General features: G+C 39.6%; 2 long non-coding RNA genes across 3 annotated transcripts; one reads left to right on the top strand and one right to left on the bottom strand.

The window, feature by feature from the left end:
- Positions 1–8689: 8689 nt before the first annotated feature.
- Positions 8690–11547, bottom strand: LOC145657556 (uncharacterized). 2 transcript variants are annotated; one of them, XR_014123349.1, is made up of 4 exons: positions 10247–11547; positions 9833–9908; positions 9311–9398; positions 8690–8953 (listed from the first exon to the last, which is right to left on the bottom strand). It is a non-coding gene; the product is annotated as an uncharacterized LOC145657556 (long non-coding RNA). The 2 variants fall into 2 exon arrangements; XR_014123344.1 differs by having other exon boundaries at positions 9311–9395.
- On the top strand, positions 9147–12698 carry LOC145657553 (uncharacterized). The gene is made up of 5 exons (XR_014123337.1): positions 9147–9377; positions 11556–11672; positions 11763–11798; positions 11929–12120; positions 12548–12698. It is a non-coding gene; the product is annotated as an uncharacterized LOC145657553 (long non-coding RNA).
- The last annotated feature ends 1024 nt before the right edge of the window (positions 12699–13722 follow it).

The raw sequence follows: 13722 nt of genomic DNA, 5'->3' as shown, positions 1-13722 counted from the left end.
TTTTATTCCTTCATCTGCCTTTTTTAGGCTAAAGGATCCATCTTGGGTCTAGCAGCGTTCCCAGCGATATAATGCTCATGCTGTGTGGAGCTTTTCCCTAAGGAGCCTGATGAGGTCTCTCCCAGTTCACTAGCTACTGGGACAGTTGCCTTTGCTGCCTCTTCATGGAGCATCTTTTCCACCATTTTCAATAATAGCACCACTTTGGAGCCAGATACCTTTTTCTCCTCTGACAGCACCACAATGGCCTTGTGAAAAGGAGACAGTATAGACAGGAGCTCACAAACATTATTGTACTCATCAGAGGTCAGCGCAGGAATACCAGTTTGTAAGCCTGCCAGTGCTTACAGGCTCCCTGAGTTCTACTAATCGCTCCAGCATTTGAAAGCTGCTGTACCACCTTGTTTCAACCTCCTGAATCAGTGTCTTTTTTGGTTTTCCCATATGCTCTTGAACAAGGTCCAGCTTCTCCTTTAACGATAAAAACATAAACGTTACATATGTAGCAATATAAACAATGTGTAAACAAATGTGAAAATGTTACTAACTTTGACACTTGTGCTGCTTCTAAAATAGCTCACCAGCTTCCTTGCCTTTGTAGGAATGGCAGATTGCACTGGGGTTAGTTCAAGACTGGGGTTAGTTTTTTAACAACTATATTCAGGGTGTGAGCAATGCAGAAGGTATGATGCAGCTTGAGCTGTTTGCCACAGGCAATCATATCAGATATGCCATCAGTAACTAGACATGTTACTTTGGATTTTATTTCCCATTCTTCCATAAGGCCAAATTTGCAGCTGTGTTGTCATCTATAAAATGGCAGGTCACAGCCAAGTAGTTTGTCTTCTGTCAAACTCACTGCAGGAACTTTCTGGAGCTCAGCTTTGGTCTTCTCTTTCTCTATTTGATGTTGGGCCTCAACCACGGCCTTTGCAGTCTAAAGAGAAGGAAGAAAATATAATTTTTTTAATACTCCTCTCATAATTTATCCATGGCACCACACAAACTTTCCTAGTTGGGAAAATATAGGTTGGATCAAATTTTGCTATGAAGTCCCTGAAGCCTTTATCCTCAACTGTGCTAAATGGCTGTGTGTCTCTAACAATCATGGAGACCAAAGCCTCATCCAGCTCTTCCTTTCTGGTCACTGCTTTGTAAAGATTAGATTACACTTTGTCATTTTTACACTTTATAATCCAATTCAAACTGCAAATAACATTTCAGGTGCAGAGAATAATGCAGTATATAAATATGTATATACAGTATATACACATTATATATATATATGCATATTAATGTTAACAGTGAATAAAATAAAATCAGGTTATGGTTTAATTACAGTATTTGCATATCAGAAGTAATTACATGAACATGTGCACATGTTTTGTTTTTATTTTGTGCTGTGTGAGGAATGTAGCATCGTGGTCAATGTCATTATTATCATGGTTGATTAACAAATATGAAAATTGGAAACGCATACCCACCTTGGCTGGATCCAACTCTATCCCCCTCATTATACATGACAAGTACAGTAACATAGATGAGGTGTTTTTGTTGTATCTCAGTGGCTTGGAATGGAAAAAAAACAACTTGTGAATATTATAGTAGTAACACATTTCATTATTTACAGGCATATTATGTGCAATACCTTATTTGGAGAGATCTGCTCAAAGTGTTTCCATACAGGGGAAACCCTTTTCCTTTTAGCAGGCTCCATGAAAACAAGCTCATCAATGTCACAGGCAAATTGACAGAACACAAACATGCAAATTTTGCGTGGATCCATTGCGCTTCATGTGTGTTCATAAATTGCACCAACACTCGAAATGCTTCCTGAACCAGTGAGGTTTCAGGCATCATCAGTGATGTCATTCGTCCTTAAAGAATCAAGCCTCGATACATGTTTCATAAAAGACTTCCTGGATCTCTCTACATGCGCTCCGAAGCCTCGGCACAGTAGGGACCATCACTAGTATCTCACTTGGAGTGAGGAGTAGGAGTGAAGGGTGAGAGTGAGGAGTGAGAGTGAGGGGTGAGAGTGAGGAGTAGGAGTGAGAGTGAGGGTTGACACTGAGTAGGAATGAAGGGTGAGAGTGAGGACTGAGGGTGAGGGGTGAGATTGAGGAGGAGGGGTGAGAGTGAGGAATAGGAGTGATGAGTGAGAGTGAGGTGTGAAAGAGTAGGTGTGAGGGGTGAGAGAGTAAGTAGGAGTGAGGGGTGAGAATGAGGAGTGAGAGTGAGGGGTGAGAGTGGGTCGGAGTGAGGGGTGAGCATGAGTAGGAATGAGGGGTGTGAGCCACTCAAACCAGGAGGTGCACTGCATTAAAAACATCAAGGAGGTTTTTAATTAACATGAAGCATTAACAACAGATCCTGACATTCTACCCATCAGTGAGGAAAAAGGAGGTTGTTAAAACCGCTCTGTTAAAGTTTGTCACTAACAGAGAGAGATAGAGAGGGATGGGGGGGAGGGAGAAAGAGAGAGAGAGAGAGAGAGAGAGAGAGAGGGGGGGGGGCTTACTGTGTGGCTGTGTCAGCCTACGTCAGTGTCTGTCAGTAGCACATGGTCACTGTTTCCTGTCTTCTCCTTCTTTGTGTCTGAACTCCTCCTGCCGTCTCTGACTCACGTCTCTTCCATTTGTCTTTGTAGAGTGAATCAGTTTCAGTTTAAATAGAACTAATAACAGTTAATGCAAAAATGGTGACGATTCATCAGAAGCCAAAATCAGTTAAATTTTTGGTTTTGTTTGTTCTGTTACTTTGTATAGTGAGTTTGTAAAATGCTGTGTGTGTGTGTTATGAGTATGTATGTTATAGTTGGCAGTAGCTTTTTGTTAGTTCTATGCTACTGTGAATATTCCTAAGAGAGATGAGCCGAATCACAGCACAAATCTTGTCCTTTTGAGCCCCTTGAGCCCCCAACTCTGCTTTTAACACCTCACTGGCTCTTGGGGTTTATCTACCACTGGGTGTGTCTGTGTCTTGCTTCACCCCTCAAACACAGCACTGCTACTGCACCATTATACATCCTAGTTTAGCCACTCATTCCTGTTAAATACATGGAGAACAGGAGCAGGCCTATTTAAGAGTCCAAATCCACACTGAGGGTGTAGGGGATTTACACTCACTCAGTCTATTAGTCAAAGACTCCATCTAGGGCCTGGTCCCCCTCTTCACCATCCCTCCTTCTGCTGCTGTCAGCTCCTCCGGACGGAGCGCAGGGCTCTGGGTAAATGCAGTAGGAACACAGTGCGTTGTCTAAACATATGGGCCTACCAAACAGTCTCCCCCTCACAAGCCCTGATAAGAATGCTCTTGTGTTGTAGAGTCAACTGGGAGGCTCTGTCAGCCCGGAGATCAAAGCTGCTTTGTATTCCTGAAGGAGAGCAGGTTGTGAGCGTGTGCGTCTGCCTTCATGTGTGTGCAGGGACAGAAGACTGTAAGACAGCAGCCACTTCCAATGATCAAGTCCACCATTTCAGTCATTTTCTTTTGGTTCCTTCATTTTAACAGGGCCACCCTGTTAAAATCTCCATGGCCTGTTTGGATTCAAAACCAAAGAAGCGGGTCTTCCTGTGTGTGGCTCATCTATAACTCATGGACTCATAACAACCCTGCAACCAGTGTGTGTGGGTGTGGGTGTGGGTGTGTTGGTGTGGGTGTGGGTGTGGGCGTGTGTGTGTGGGTGTGGGTGTGGGTGTGGGTGTGGGTTTGGTTTGGTTTGGCCCCACATTAAAAGTGCAGATGTGTAAATCTCCCCTAGTCACCAGTCTGTTATTATCCAGCAGGTCTAGTCTGTGGCTGGGAAATCCAATATTGATCCAATCAAATCCAGTCCACATATCGGCTCTCAGCAATACTCCTGAACCTGCAATGATCACTGTTCATCAATGTGTGTATTATATGGCCTGTGCATCTGACAGCTCACCACTGAATCTCCAAACAGTTTTCCAGCAAGTTGCACAAAATTGCTCCAAAGATATACCATCAGGACAGCACCCATCCACCTAACTCACAGGGTACTTCTGTGCGCTGAGTCCGGATAGAGACAGTGTGGGCTGGTTTAACAGGGTACCACCTTTCTTTTTCAAAGCTGGAGGTTACGGACAGTACTTGACATGATAATTAAAGAAAGAAGATAACTGTAATTCTCTGTGGATTTGAATCCAGCAGTAAGCAACCCCCCCCCCCCCCCCTTAGGAAATATAATTTTTAATTTGATTCATTTAGAATAAAGTTAGTTAATTTTCTGAAAAATAAATGGGCTTGTTGGGATGGCTCTTTATTAAGGTGTATGCGTGTGTCATATCACAAGATTCCTCATCACACTACAATACCCAGCAGGCTGTTTGTCACCCAACCCAGGACTCAATCAGTCATGAGAATCTCATCAGATCATCATCACCCGAATATTGAACTCACATGTGTATCATTTAGGAACAGGTATATAAGCTGGTCTAAAACCTCATCACGTTGCAAAGTATTGCCTCCAGTTTTCTTTATGTGCCAAGCACTTTTTCTGTGATTCTATTTCTGTGCAGCGGACCTTGGATTTTTTGTTTCTCGTTACTGATTTTTGCCTGCCCCTTTGGATACCTTTGCCTGGAGGTTTTGGATTGTCTTTCTGGTTTTGGATACGGACTGTTTCACCACGATTCACACTACTCTCGCTACCTGGCCCATCTTGTTGCAACCTTTTCTTTCTTTCACTATGTGGAACCACAATAAAACCCTGTCATTTATTGGTATGTCATATAGCAAACATGTTTATCATGTTGATTTGTGTATGCGTCCGATATGGTACTGAAAGCCTTCATTCCAGAAACCTCTGCCTTTCCCTTCATGCAGTGATTTTATTTTATACTAATGCAATGCCTTTTAAATACATTATTTTACTATTCACATTTTACAAGGTTTCAAAAATCCAAATTTAGTCTATTGATAATATATCAGTGCATTAGTTTGGTTTCAGAAAATAAAATGTGTGATATCATTCATCTCTAGCAGTGAGAGTCTACATAGAGACTATATAGATCATCTGTTGATATTCAGTTTGCGTTAGCTTTCCTTTAGCCTTCATCAGTGCTCAGTTTCTGACCACAGAGCTGCTGTTGTCTGGATAAACCCTGTGGCACTATCATGGCAGTGTTAACGCTATGTTGAGAATTTGCTTTAAAAGAAAACAACAGTTATCAGCTGTCCTGTGGTCAGAAACTGATTAATGTGAAGCAGAGCAGCCAATGACTTGCACACTAACAGATAAGCAACAGTCTGCAATCGCACATCTCTACCGCGAACGCAAGGCAGGTGGAGATTGTGTGAACTCTTTAAAAGTTTCTATATTTCTATATAAATATGACCGAAGATGTTTTGTTTTGGTTTTTTTTGGGTTTTTTTTTTGCTGCCCACTGATTGAAAACGCCTTCAAATTAACTGCTTATCTCAGAGGTTCACGTATTTTTGCCACTTACAGATATGTAACATGAGATCATTTCTGTCATTAAATAAATGAGTACGTATTATATTTTGTCTAATTTGTTTAATTTGGTTATTTCTATTGGCTTTTATAACTTATGTGAAAATCTGATGATGTTTAGGTATTTATACAGAAATATCTAAAGGGTTCAATTTTTAAGTGCCACTTTAGGAGTGGAAGGTAGATGTTAAAGTTGATAAAACCCTTTACTGCAATGTAAAACAATGTAACCATTTATTCTTCATTTGATTATATACCCACAGTTATTTTATCACAGACATGCCCAGGGTCTTCAGCTAAGAGAATTCGACATGATCAGTGATGGTATAGCTGGCAGTTCATGAACACTATTGAAGACAAAAGGTTGCAACCCTGCTGGCACGGTGTCCGTCATCTTCTTTAGATAAAAACAACACACTCTGAGGGATCCAATGTAGTTTTTCCCAAAAAAGTCCAATAGCACCCCCTGGATGCTGGACAGTAGACCTAGAGGAGGATCTAAGCACACTAACCTGCTCCACAAAGAAGAGGCTGCCAGGTTGTTATAAATAAGAACACATCCTTTATATGACAGTTGAGGCCTGGCTATGAAGCTACAGCCTTCCATAGATATTTGTGTTAATAATCATGTTTGTGATTATTTAAACCCTTGTCAGTGTGCATTATTGTCAGTCATTTTCACGTCCATGTTCACAGTTATTGTTCCTGTTAGATTTCATGTTTATGTCTCTGTCCACTGTCTCAGTGCCTGTGTTTGTGTTCACTGCTTGTGTTAGATGTGAGTGCCGATATTTTCAGTGTTGGTCAATAAATGTTTGTCTCTGTCAAGTGAATCTGTACGTCCTGCTCCTTGCCCTGCTGCACTTGGGCTATTATAAATACAAGGAAAGATTTCTTTCCTGATATAATTCTGACACACAGGTAAACAGGAATGGAAAAGACCTCCTGCAGCTCTGTCAAAGTCTGGGTTCTGTACATTGTTAGTGGTAGGTTACAAGGGGACTCTTTGGGGAGATCCACCTTTTGCTCACCTCTTGGCAATACGGTCGATTACATGATAACAGATTTAGATCCATGATAACAGATTTAGATCCAGAAGAGTTCCAGAAAGCAATCAGCTCTCATGAAATTCAAACACTTTTAGGCAGATTTCTGGACACCACATACACTTACAAATATGAATAATATTTTAGTACAACTGTCCAAAAATGTAACCTAAGACAAGTAAGGAACAAACCAAAAAAACTGATAAGTGGTTTGACACAGAATGTCAGAAAATTAGGAAAGAACTGAGAAAGCTATCAAAAACACAAAACCCCAAATAATGTAGATTTACGCCTTCAGTATTGAGACACACTGAGACTCTACAAACGTACACTCAGTATCAAAAATGTACAAAAACTAACCTACATCACCTATTGGAACACACAAACACAAGCACAAAGCAAAATGCAGTGTTATCTGACCCTAAAATGTCAGTACACTGTAGCAGACTACCTGTACACAGTGACTGACATTAAACACAGAACCACATTGACAAAGTGCAGACTCAGGGAACACAGCCTGGTCAGCCAGACCAGAGAATATAAGACGTTATGGCTGCCCAGAGAGCAGAGACACTGTCAGCAGTGTAAAAATGACACTGTGGAGACAGAGCTGCACTTTCTCACTGAATGTGAAACATACAATCAAATATGACAAATTCACTTTACAAAATTTGAGACGATCCACCCCAACTTTAAGTGTCTATAGAACACTGAGAAACTGCCCATCCTATTGGGTGAAAAAAAGCAAGCAGCACTTTAGCTGGGTGATAAATATCTGCCTGTCATAACATGAGAGACAGAGAGTAGCCCAACCAAACATACACACACACACACACACACACACACCTAGTCTGTAAAAACCTATCAGGACTTATCTAATTATTAATTTTTTCCCATCCTTAGTTACATCTTTCCTTTCACTTCTTCCAGTTATTATTATACCAATTACTTTTATTTTCAAGTTCTTTATTATAACAGAATTCTTAATTTCCTTAATTGCAAAGGTTCGCTCATGTTGTAATACTGCTATGGCAATACTGCATATGGTCATGTCAGTAAAGTTTACTGAATTGATTTGAATTGAACTGAGAAAGAGAGAGAGAGAGAGCCGCATGGGGACCCAGACTCCGGATGGAGGGAGAGAGAGAGGGAGGGCCACACGGGGACCCAGACTCCAGATGAACTAAGTATGTTGTTACATATGCAAACATAACAGCACACAACAGTAAGTAAACATAACAGTAAGTACTAAAAAGAAGAAAGCTCATTTCCTGTCAAGAGCTTTATTTTGAACTTGCTTTCCTTCATTCCACAGCTGCTATCATTTAAATAGTATTAACATTATTCTCATAACAAATATGTTTGTTGTCCTCTCTTTACAAAACTCCCATTTCAGTCTTCCATATGAGTCAAGCTTGAGTTAATTACACTAGGGAGGGTCGGTGCCCGTTTCTACCTTCCCTCATTGTCGGTGTTCTGATGATTTTTCCTACCTTGTTTAAACACCAAAACATTTATAGTTAAATATTTGGGCATTTATATAAAAAATACCTATAAATAATTCACAAAATAAACTGAGGAGCTGATGTCATGTAAAAAATTTAAGATAGCGGTTGTAAACAATCGTTTCTTGAATTGGTCTGTGTAATTTTGTTAAGCTCTTGTAGCCTCCTACAGTTTCTGTGCAGCCCACCTACTGAGACTGTTAGAAGATCTTTAGAAGCAGCGAAAACTGTGGAATCTACAATTTAGATATAAAATGTTTGTCTGTCTGTGTGTTCTGGGATTAAGATGAGGTAAATTTATTTGCTTATGCTACAGCCTTTTCCTTGAACAAAACATCTGTAAATGTAAATGTAAATGTTCCATTTTAATAGTTGCTAGTTGCACTGCACCATATTGCACACCTTCACCCTGAGCTGGATAATTGTATAATTGTACAATTGTATATAATCATATTCATGTTTATTCATTCTCTTTATATTAATTTATTTATCTGGACATATTTATTCATCCAGATTCACATAAAAAAAAATCCCTCAGGCAAATTCTGTTTTATATCTTAGACTTTATTTTTCTTCAAATTTACAAATGAATTTACAAATCTATTTTAGAATCCATTTCAGTTTAACCTTACTGATCTCTATATTTTTCTGTATCTCTCGGTTTATGGGCACAAGTCACCAAAGGCATTTCACTGCCAGTTCTACTGTGTATGACTGTGACAAAGAAACTGTGATGGCGGCGGTTGAATGGAAGTGAGAGGCGGGGTTGCAAAGAGGTGCTCTTTATTATCCATAGTGGTCGTGATAACAGAAGCTCTAAACAAAACACAAATGGTAGAGATCTTTACTCTTCCTCAGAAAGACACGATGACTCTGTTTGCCTTATTCTAGAAGGACGACTAATGCACAGCCTCGTCTCCTGGGATCTGTGGGTTTAAATATGGCAGAGTGAATAAGGAACATGTGAAGGCAATCAGTAATCGGGGACGGGGCGGGTACGAGGTGTGAGCCTTAGCAGGAGTGGGCGTGTCCCTCCTGCTTTCTGGCTGACCAACCGTAACAGAAACTTTGTTTTGATTTGATTTAATATGAAGGTATGACGTACGGCGTCGCGCGAACTTTGACATCGTAGAATTCTTTCATTGCCGTTATCCGTAAAATTCTATTGTACAGGCGAGACGTCCTAATGGCAGAACTAACGGCCAACGGATATTGTCATCTGTAGCTAAATTATTAATCCAAACTCTTACAATTGAGCAGATCTGTTCAGTGTGTAAGCCTACCTGGTTTAGGTTATAGACAAAGGAATCCATTGAAAATCGACTTCTGTCAATTAACAGACTTCCAGTGGTGAGTTCAGACTCGGCTCTGCTGAATAAATAGTGGGATTTTGACAAGGCTTTACAATAGGTTTACCTATGTATGCATTACTATTACTAATTACTATCACTACTATTACTAAGTTTAAGTTTGTAATAACAGAGGTTGGCAGTGGTAAATAATTAGCTAGCCCAACTGACTGTCCTGTCACGAGGCTAAATAGTTGTTTGAATTCGAGTAAACAAACGCGCAACACTAGAAATGAAATTGCTGTAAGGTAACAGCCAGTCTGAAACAGTAGTCTACTATTCCGTTTTACTTACAAAAACGGCTCTTTAGCCTACTGCAAAACCTATTGTGAATGTAAGCCAGTTTTAACGAATACCACATTATGCAAGTAGCTATGTGCTGTATATTATAGGCGATATTATCTAAATAGCTTATCGTAGTCAATTAAGAGACTTGTTGTATTGTTTTATGCTCACGGCGGAGTCCACGTGGTAGGGGTGACTTGTTGTCTTTGATTTGTTATCTTTGCTGTCTTAAGTTGAGCTTTTTGTCCTACGATGCAGAGCACAATATGGCAAACATGATTATCATTAAGCATATATTCTGTAACTGTTACTTTCTCAAATTCTACAAATTGTAAAGGTTCGCCGCTGACAGTCACTAGGTGCCACTAGGTGGCAAACAGCTCCACCCCCCGTGCTCTGTAAAACCATAACACATAACCGCGTTTGCTTTATAGATAAAGATTTATAATGTGACGTCAACTAGGTTACTATATATTCACCGAGCAATCATTTGTGTTAAAATGCCTTAAATAGCTAATTGTTTAAATGACAGCAAACAAAACCTTAAACACAGCACTGTAAAAATTTTCAACAGCGTGTACTTACTTTTTTTAAAAAAGTATCCTTTAAAATCGATGTTTCCTGTAATACTAATGCATTGCAAAGTCATATGATATGGAGCAGCCATAGATTTAAACGGTTGGGCTGTGATTTTGTTGTAAGAATTTTCATTTTGTGTTATTTGTATATTTGGCAAGTAGCCATTGAATGCTGGCAAGACAGAATGTCATCATAACATTGCATTTTCACAACATTACTGTCACGTCCACAGACAGGAGAGTTCCCCGTTTCCCGGGCAACCTAGTCACGTCCAGGTTTTCGTCCTTCTCCATGATTCCCTGTCTCCTCCCCTTTCACTTCGGATGGTTATCGTTTAGCCTTGATTAGTGTCTACTTAACCCCTGTCTCTTTTACGGCTTGTTTGTTGGTCGTTGTTTGTTGTCTCTGATTAGATCTCGGTTGTTCTCACTCATATGTTTAGTTAACTCCCGTATAATCCCGCTTCCCGTTCCTCGTCCCACGTTCATGTTTTCTCCCCGCGCTCTCTGTTTAGTTATCTTCGCTGTCCATGCTGCTTTACTTGTCTCGTTCCGCTACCTGTATCTTCGTCGTAAGTTTTGTTTGTTTCGCTCTTTATGGCGTCCCTCATTAGTTCCGTTTCACATAACATCCAGCACGTCGGCACTTCGCGAGTGTGTTCACTCGCCACTTCTCCCGCGTTACAATTACAACACATTACACAAGTTTGTTTTATATTAATACTTAGTCTCTGCAGGTTTGTTTGTTAACGTTTTTTATTGGATGAACTTGGTTTAGGCATGGGAGATGTAGAGCATCCACTGTAAAACCTCAATTGTGCCAATTTTATTTTTATGTATTTATTTATTAACTTACTAATGCAAGTCTATTAATACTAGTGTGTACCTTTTAGTTAGATAAGTCCTTCCCCAAAAACGTCCCAGCAAGCTGTCTTACTTTTCATCAGTGTTATATTACTTTTCTGTTTTTTACAAATGTAACTTATTGACTATTGTACAGGTAATCATAAAATATTAGCCTAAGCCTGTTCTTTTAGGGCTACTTTATTGTGAATTCTGGGTGCTGCACTGATATCCCCCCTCCCCCATGCTCGTGTTGTAGTCTAGAAGAGGCATCGTGGGCATACGCCGGTTATTTCAAACTATAAAACACCAAATCTCTGACTCATAATGAACCGTCTCTGGTTCTTAACTAAATTACAAAACGGGTTAATTTACTGACCAACTCTAAACCTTTCTCTTCGCTGACATGATTGTTTTATCATTGATTAAAGTAAATCACTAAAGCCAGTGTGAATAGGTTTGGGTTCCTACAGGTGGCAGGTAAGGGGTTAACTATGGAGGGAACAAAGGGCATGTCTGAAACATCCTTCCAAGAGTTATTGGATAATCAGAAGCTAACCTGCCTAAAAGACATCATGGACACTGTCCAAGTAAGTGATGTTGATTTTTGGTGTTTGTTACATTTAAATGATGGCAAATCACACAATTATTTATTTGACTAAGAATTAAATGTTTTTAAGGAAATGGAAGGCTCTGACCAAGGACATGCCAAAAAGGTTAAGCATCTTGACATGTAGTAATTTTAAATAATGTTAAAATAGCCCTTTGACATATAATAATATACACCGAGTCACTGTTTTCATCCAATATAAGAGGTATTTCTCCATGTTTGTATTGTTTTAAAAGCTCACCAAGCTGGAGATTGTGACATCTGTCTCAGTTCCTCTTGTGAGGAGATACCTGCCAGCTCTAATCGACACCTTTGGAATGGGAGCTGCTGTTCTCACAAACAAATTTGAGGAAGTCTGAGTCTGGATCAGGATGCTTTTCCACCACATCCACCTCCAATGGAACCTCATCAGGGACTACAGCTCAAAGGTAAGCCTTGCAAAACCAATCTGGATGTTACCTGTGAGATTTTGTTCTCTGAACAGTCAGGTTGGCCAACTGTCATAACATTTGATATCAAATATGTTATATTTAACTTGTGGATATCATTTACTGAGTTGTAGTGTAGCTATAATGTCTTAGTAGAGCTACAATTAATTTTATTAGCATGACAAATTAGCTGGGAATAACAGAGCCCCATTTCATTTACCTTACTAGCTTTGTACATGTTTGGTTATAATGGCAGAATATATAACATTAAGAAAGTGGCTCTAATGGTCTAGCTTGTATGCATTAATCTCTTCACATGAAATGTTTTTTCGTCTCAACAAAGTAAAAAAAAAAAAAAAAATGCACCCAGCATGTTTAGTGAACCCTCATGGTCTAATGGCATTGTTTTATGCTTTCCATCTCTCAGAATGAAAACAACCCGAACATTTTCTGACTGCACAATATGTAGCCTAGTTTATTGTTCACTGATGCAAATATGGAGGCCACCTATACTTCAGAGGAAAAAACTATATTGGCTTTTTGAAGCTCAACAAAAGAACATAATGGTCACATAAAAGAATAATAAAGAACAGTCATTTTAATTTTCCACTTCAGTAATTTCCCTGTTTATTTTTCTCTCTACCATATGTGAAGACCATCTGCAAATCTAGCTGATGTCCTAGGTGATACTGTGGAGAATGCTCTCAATGAGATTAAAAATGCAGTGCAAACAACTATCTGGAAGGTTGCCTCAGGGAAAGTATCTTCAGTCAATGAAGGGGAAGATGGAGGACTGTCACATGAATAATGTAAATATGAATATGCTTGCAGGTAAATCTCAGCAGTCTGTTCCCATAGAGAACCCTGAAATGGGAGGGAAAATCTATATTCTGTACAAACCTCCAAAGGTGACTGATCCAGACACTGCAGCCATCACAGGTAAAATTGTGATTGCTGTGCTTGATGTGATCGAGGGAAGCACTGTTGAACAAACAGATCTACAACAAACCAGGGGTCTGCTAACAGCTGCTGCTGAGGGTCAAACTCCTAGTCTCATGGTCTAACTTGGAGGAAGCACAGGAGTAAAAAACAGCATTACTATTTTAAATTTACATTACTATTTTAAATCATTAAATTTTAAAATGAAGCACAATAATTCAAGAGACACAGTACATAACTAGGGTTAGTGTGACAGGGTTGGAGTTAACCTAAGGTTTTCCTATAATTCATCAATTAATAGAAAGTTCTCTAGACGTTCCCACAACCTACAACTACCTCATGTGTTCTATCACTACTTTTAACCGACTGTTGCACCAACGCCCCTAGCAGGCCAAAACTAGAATACTCAAGTTACTTAACATCGAATATTAAAGTACAGTACACTTAACATTTCTTAGGACTAAAGTATCTGTTTACCAATTTTCAGCCGTCTACATGCATCCGTTCGCCGGAAATCCCACGTTGAATGCACCGTGTTTTTCTGGTAAATTTCCACAACAATGTGCCTGTCCTTATAAATGGCCTTTTAAAACATTGTCATAAATTCAATTACCATCAAAACCACTGCATGATGTGTTTAAATATTATACAGATTGTTAGTTC

Source organism: Electrophorus electricus, chromosome 1 (genome assembly GCF_041902795.1).
Source record: "Electrophorus electricus isolate QZ-2024a chromosome 1, ASM4190279v1, whole genome shotgun sequence".
NCBI lineage: Eukaryota > Metazoa > Chordata > Actinopteri > Gymnotiformes > Gymnotidae > Electrophorus > Electrophorus electricus.
The sequence above is the reverse complement of the archived record's forward strand: the minus strand, read 5'-3'. Positions and strand labels throughout refer to the sequence as shown.